Source organism: Phacochoerus africanus, chromosome 5 (assembly GCF_016906955.1).
Source record: "Phacochoerus africanus isolate WHEZ1 chromosome 5, ROS_Pafr_v1, whole genome shotgun sequence".
NCBI lineage: Eukaryota > Metazoa > Chordata > Mammalia > Artiodactyla > Suidae > Phacochoerus > Phacochoerus africanus.
The window spans coordinates 122,245,337-122,252,739 of NC_062548.1; positions in this window are offsets into that span (position 1 = coordinate 122,245,337).

Sequence of the window (7,403 nt, forward strand, 5' to 3'; positions counted from 1 at the left end):
ACAATACAAGGCAGGGCAGGGCGGGCTGGGTGACCCCAGCTGGGACTCAGGGACCTTTTTGCCTTTGGGAAGACTCAGCTTTCACAACACCCCTCAGCCTCTGGTGGGGCAAACAATAGAGGCTTCTGGCAGCTGGCAGAGAACAGGGTGTGGTACCAGCATCCCTCTGTGGGAAAGTGTCACTTGCAAGAATGGGGGCGCTGAGCATGGATCAGAGTCAGCACCTCCCCTTGAGGTGAAGGAAGCATCCGAGGGGCGGGGCGTATTGACGGCAGCCGCTGGGATTCCCTCTGGTTCTATGCTAGACACTGTGCTCTATAGTCACTTGAATTATTCATTCAGCAAACATCCGAGGCCATCCGAGGACCAGGGGTATGGCCGGGAACACTGTCAACATGACCCCTCTCTCTTCTCACTTATTTCTCCCTCAGTCACGTGGGCCAGCATTGTCATTCCCGTCATGCAAATGAAGAAAGTGAAGCTCAAAGAGATGCGTGGGTCCAAGGTCATGCAGTGAGAACACAGCTAGAGGTGCTCCCCCCACTGACCTGACGCCAGAGAGCCCGGAGTGTGTCTCCGCTTCCCAGTGCTGCCCCAGCTTTTCCGAGGCTCCAGGGACCCTCCTTGAAACGGAGGATGTCAAGGCCCCCTGAGGGCTGTTTTCCAGAAGTTTCTGGAGAGACACGAACTGTAGCCAGATCGTGGCACAGAGACCACCCCCCAAATACATACCGCAGCTTTGCAGTATCTAACCTGGACTCTCAGTGCCAGTGTTTTATTTAGGGGTGAGGGAGTCAGGGAGATGTGTCCTATTTTTTCTTGAGGCAGTTGTGAGCGTGGAAGACCCATTTTCCAGATGAGGAAACTGAAGCCAGGAAGATAACACAATAGCACAGCATCACACGAGTAGGCAGAGCTGGGGCCAAAATCTGGCTCCCCTGCTCCTAGCCTAGTGCTCCCTTCTAGACATCAGGCAACCAGCCAGGCTGGCCTGTGCCCCCCTCCCCTCTCTCATTTCAGCCCCTCCAGGATTCAGAAGGCCTGAACTGCACCAGGGACTTGATAAACCTCTCTCCACAAAGGTAATAACCCCGAGATGGCAGCCCAGGGTTGGGGCTGAGGCAGATTCTGGGGCTGCAAGCGGTCACCGCCCAGAGCACACCCCCTGTGGAGTGCCGGCTCCCAACTCAATGGCCCCAGGGAAAGGGCCCCCTGGCCTCTCCCTCCCTGATCCCACCACTCAGAAATAAATGGGGAGAAAAAAATAAAACCTCCAATTGGCAACCATTCTGAAAACAGTTCTATTTTCTGCTCTTTTCCTGTTCAGAACAAACAGCAACAGAAAATTGAACAGAAGGATGGGAGTGATTTCCACGTGGGCCCCTTACTCAGTGAGATAAGAAATAATTAATTGCCTGGCTACGGTGAAGGGATTGTCCTGGAGCAGAAACTGGCAGCTTTTTCGCAGAAACCTGCCGCCTGGAAATGCCCCAGGGACTCCTGTGTCGGCGGAATTGTGCCCTGGCTGTCCTCACCGCCTGGTGGATTCTAGCTGGGTCAAGGGTAGAGCAGGCTGGGGGGTGTGGCTCCCAGGATTTCCACAACACGGCGGGCCCCCGAGCTGCTCAGAGGTCTCCCCAAACCCGGGGTCTGACCTGGCCCCTAGGCCCAGGCCAAGGACGAGCATCTCATTCTGGCAACTGCCGCCACCCACGACCAGAGCTTCCTGAAAACACACACTGTGTCAAGTCCCCTCCTGGCAGCTGATCACCCTCAAGGTAAAGTTCAGACTCCTGAGGCCCCTCGTGATCTGGGCCCGTTTAGCTGCCAACAATCCCCAGCTGTCCACATGCTGCAGTGCTTTCGTCCAGGTGGTTCTCTGACTTTTTTCACTCCTTCCCATGCAGATCCATCTTCTCCCCAAGAGCCTTCCCTGAGTCTGGCCTGCTCTGGAAGTTTCTCCCAGGCACCCCTGGAAAGCTGGTGCACTTGGCAATACCTCACCGTAACACACCGGGTTGCAATTGTGGGTTTTCACGCCTGACACAGCAGCTTCTACAAGCCTTCTGTTTATGACACATGGTTATATTACGAGAATAAGGCCTTTCTGAGGCCCACAGGTTTGGCTTATTTGAGGGAGAAGAGATGTTTGATGCCACTCTGGGTCCCTAGCACCTAGCACAGCACCTGGAACAGAGGAGGGAGTAGATGTTTGTTGACTGAAAAAAAAAATTGAAGGGACAACAGAGTAGGTGCTCAGTTAAATGATTGAAAAACTAAAAGAATGAAGGAATGAGAGTCTGGAACACCTGAAACAACAGCCCCTTGATTTCTTCCCCTGTCAGAGCTAGATTCATGGGTGGGATGGGTTTGTTTCTTGCAAAGCACCAAAGTGTCACCAGACTGTAAAGGGTACAGAGGGAAGTATAGTCGATAGGACTCTTCTAAAGACTAGAACTGCGTGTGGTTAGAAGGGATGCGTCCAGGAGCTTCACGGGGTGAATCAAGTCACAGAAGACGGTGGTTCTTTCATCTGCCAGTGAGGCTGAGCCCACTTAACTGGGATTGGCTTTCACTTGGTTGAATGGCGTGTGCAGGTTCAGACTTGGAGTCAGGGTGCTCAGGATCACACAGGAGACCTAGGCCCTTTCCTCCCTTCCTCCCCCACCACTCAGACTGTCCCACCAAGACACCCTTGTCTTCCTCCAGCCCCGCCCCTAGTCAACTCTACCAGGCCATCGAAGGCCTGACTCCGAGGCCACCTCCTCCAGGAAGTTTTCCCTGATGCCTGGATGGAAATGTCCAAGTCTCCCTCCCTGAACTGCCTTCCAGCTTTTAAGCCAGGTTGCGGATGCCCCATGTCCCCACTGGACTAGCATCCATGAGAACATGGGTTCGGTCCCTGGCCCCGCTCAGTGGGTTAAGGATCCAGCATTGCCGTGAGCTGTCGTGTAGGTCACAGGCGCAGCTCAGATCCCAAGTTGCTGTGGCTATGGCATAGGCTGGCAGCTGCATCTCTGATTTGACCCCTAGCCTGGGAACTTCTATACGCTGGGGTAAGGCCCTAAACAATCAAACAAACAAAAACAAAAAAAGCCAGGCTCTTGAGTGTTGGTTCTTTTTTTTTTCTGTAAAGTTTTGAAATAAAACAGACAGGCAGACACACACACACACAGAGTCAGCTTTAAGATCTCACATTTTCTCTGTCCCCAGCTGGATGTGCAACCTTGAAGAAACTCCTACTCTCCTTGAATTATGTCTTTATGGATTTGACATTTAGCGGAGATTTTTATGAGCACATTTATTAGTCATCCTTCAAAGCAACCCCATGAAATGGGTCGGGGGCTTATTCTCTTTAGCAGGCAGAAGGGTTGAATCAGCCACAAGGTGCTGATATGGCTTAAATGTGGAGAGAGATATATGCACGTCATATATATACTTATCCCCAATAATGGGAGAGGGAGGAGATATTTTTAGAATAAGCTAAATTTTCTGAAAACTTACCATGTGCCAGAGTCTATTCCAACCATTTCATAAATACATCTCATGTGTTTCTCAAGGCATGATATTACTACTGAAGGCAGATATTACTATCGATTTTTACCAAATGAGGAAACCTACCTTGGAAAGGTTAAGTGATTGGCCCAAGGTCATGGGCAACAGAGGGGTTTTTCAGGCTCTGAAGGCCACGTGTTATCAATGGCATCGCCCTGCCTCGTTGTGAAATGGAATCCTTATAAGACCCCTGGGCTTTCTTGGAGCAAACAGCATGACTGTCCCAGCAATGGGCTTGAGGGACAGTGGAATCCTCATGACAAAGGTCAGCCCCTAAGAATCTCTCATAATATTTCTTCCAGGGAAAGAGAATGGACAGATTATTGAGGGCAGCCAAGTCTAATAAGTCAGAACACTGTCATTTAAACACATCAACCTCCCAGCAGGAGTGCCCGTGTGAGCAGCTGCCTGCCGGGCACCTCTGCTAAGAGCCCACAATCCTTCTTGCCAGGTCCTCAGCCCCAGCGCCCACCCATCACCAAGGAAGGCAGTGTCCTGGTGCTAACCCCAAGGTCACCCAGGAAGGCTGCAGGGCAGCAGAAACGCAGAGGGCTGAGTCCGAAGGTCCCCTGAACTTCATGTTCTAGGCAGAGAACATTCGCTCTGTCCTGTGGAAAGTCCCCAAGTGCATGGACTAACAATTGAATCCAGCTGGACCTCGGCTAACTCTGGCCATATTTCCCATGTTTCCGTTCCCGTGATCCATCCCTCGACCCTTCCGGATCCAAAAGCGACCTCCTGGGCCTCCTGGGGATGCAACTGTCCTCCCGCCGCCACCGCTCAGATCTGGGGCTGCTCCTTCCTGGGGAAGAGTCCGCCAGCCGCCCATTGTCAGCCCCTGAAGCCTTCCTGTCCCAGCCGTGGGGCTCCCTAGGGGCTCGTTTAGACTGAAGACAATCAACTCAAATAAAGAAGCACAGGCCTCCTCCCCTTGTGGCTAAAATTATCAGAAACTGAGCGTGTGTTGCTGACCTCAGCCCTTCCCTGCCCTGGTCTCAGCAGGGGCCTGTGTTGTCCCCTGCTCAGGCCCTAGTTCCAGCCCAGGACCGAGAGAGATCCTCCTGCACTGCTCGCTTTTTCTGGTCCACATCAGGTCATGTAGAGAGTGGTCCAGGTAGCCAGGGGGTGCTAGCATGTCTCCCAGGAGGAGTAGAAACCCAGACCACTTCTTTGCAACCACCACTGCCATTGCCAAGGTCACAGCCACCATGAGGCTCCTTCCTGGGTCCCCTTGCCTCCCTCTCCTCTCAGCCGCCAGTCCACAGCCACCTCCAGGCTGGTGCCTGGTCACCCACCGCAGTTTCTCAGTTAGTTGCACTCTTGCTCTTGGATGGGTCTGTATTATTCCATTGCATCCAGAATGCTTCAAGGAAGGAATATCATAGCTTTATTATTATTATTATTATTATTATTATTATTTTGTCTTTTTGCCTCTTCTAGGGCCGCTCCCGAGGCATATGGAGGTTCCCAGGCTAGGGGTCTAATCGGAGCTATAGCTGCCGGCCTACACCTGAGCCACAGCAATGCCAGATCTGAGCCACATCTGCAACCTACACCACAGCTCACGGCAACGCGGGATCCTTAACCCACTGAGCAAGGCCAGGGGTCGAACTTGCAACCTCACGGTTCCTAGTTGGATTTGTTAACCACTGAGCCACGACGGGAACTCCCGTAGCTTTAGTTTTTAACTCCCCAGAGAGGTGTACTCAGGGGTAGATCCCCAACAGGAAATACTTGGTGAGCGTGTTGGTAGAGAGTCCGGAAGTGCCCGGCATCCATTTGTCCACACAGCGGGCACTGGGAGGAGACACAGCACAGACACCAAGCAGGAGCCGAGACCCCCTGCGGGGCAGGAAGCCCCTCATTCACATGATCACCCAGAAGCTTCTCGAGGCTCCTCTATGGCAGGCAGGGCAGGGGTTTTGCAAAAGGGGTGACCGAGGCCCAGGTCATGGAGGTGGCTGGCTCGAGTCACGTGGACCCAGGACTAATTCCCAAGCCCCTGACCACCAGCTGAAGGCCTTCTGTGCCAGCTCTCCTGGCCCCACCTGGTCCAGCTCACAGAAGTTAGCCTGCGATGGGAGCAGGTTTGAGGACACAGAAAGCAAAAGCAACGGTCCCCCCAGAGGGCCCAGCAGGACCCCTCTCTGGACAGCACTCCCTGCATTGGCCCTACCATGCCCTTCTCTCCCCCAAATGACCTTGTCTGGGATGTGCTCCCTGTCGCTGAGTGGTAAGAAGATCACGGGTCATAGTGCCAGGCAGACCTGGGCTGGACACTCAGTTTGTCAGGGAGGGTCACCGTTTACACCTGCTATCCTTATAGAATAAGACCTCGAGGCTCCTCTTCCCTCTCAAAGCGCCCCGGTCAGCTCCACACTGTGTGTCACTTACTGAGGCAGAGGCCTGGCATGTCGGGCAGCTGGTGGGTGGCCTGGTTCAGGACCCATCTAGTTCCGTGATTAGACAGAGGAACGGAGAATGAGGTGTCCCCTTGAGGAGGCTCTGGGGGCTGACTGCATCTACAGAGGGATTCTGCAGCCCCAGGAGGAAGCCCTGGCCATGCCTCTAGATACGGAGTCTCAGTTCCCTGGCCGAGCCTGGCATCTGGAGACAGAGGCCTCCGGGGACAGAGCCCCCATCTTACACACCTCTGGTGGGTGCCACTCACATCGTGGTCTCAGTGCATGGTGTCACCTGGAATTGCGCAGTACACAGCCTGCCCAGCTGTACAGGGCAGCCAGCCTAAAGTGCCCACAGAAAAGCAGGATTTGGCGAGATCACGTCAGAGGGCTGGAATAAGCAGGCCACAGGGACGGTACCCACACAGAGGCAGCGTAAACCCCCAAGACGGAGGGGACTCAGTCTCAGTCTGAGGGGGAGTGCCTTTCAGTGGGTTTAATCCAACTCACATCAGCAAACACTGATGGCGCAACTACTGTGGGCCGAGCTGGGCAGTTACTGGGGGGAGTCAGGCACCACCACTGAGGAGCTCCTGGGCCAGGGGGGGGCAGGGGGCAGTGGGCAGGCCCCCCTGCCTGTCACACTGAGCAAAGCCAGCTCAAGGAGGTGCAGGGTGGCACAGAGCCAGAGGGGGACCCTGGGAAGGTTATGGTAGGCCAGCTCATTCTGGCTCCAGCACAGAGAGAGTATGGCCAGGGCAGGGGGCCGGGGGGTGGCGTCCAGGACAAGATGGCAGAGGAGAAGGACTTAAGCTCACCGTCTCTCACAGAAACACCGACCTCACAACCAACCGCTGAACAGCCATCAGTGAAACAGGCTGGAAACTACCAGAAGAAAACCTACACCCGAGCACAAAAAGTACAGCTGGCCGCCTGAGCGATGCGGGTGCTGATCTCATGGTCTCAACCACAGAGCCAGGCCTCGGAGAGCTGGCTCGGCATTCGGGCTCCTCAGGGCCCTGGACTCTGGCAGCAGCTTGGGGCCAGATCCTGAAAAGTCTTCAATTCCAGGCCGAGGCGTTTGAACTTGATCGTGGAGGAGGGCCCGGAGATGTTTCTGTGCAAAAGAGTGACTCAGTCCGATTCCTTCAGAGCCTGAGAGCTGTGGTCCCGGCTTATGCTCTTCCCCACCCCCACCCCCGATGGCTTGCTGGCACATTCTCCAGCGATTTCTCCTCGGGGGGGTGGCCTTTAACCAAAGCTGCCTGTGTCGTGGATGGCACAAAGGCAGGACAGCTGCAGGAGAGAGAGCGCCTGGCCTAGGCTGAGCCCCCTCCATCTGTGGGAATCGCTCTGGTCCTGCACGGAGCGCTTTCCCAAGGGAGGTGGCTCAAAGCCACTTGGATATGCTAAGCAAGGCCACTGTCACAGAGATACAGCGAGCCT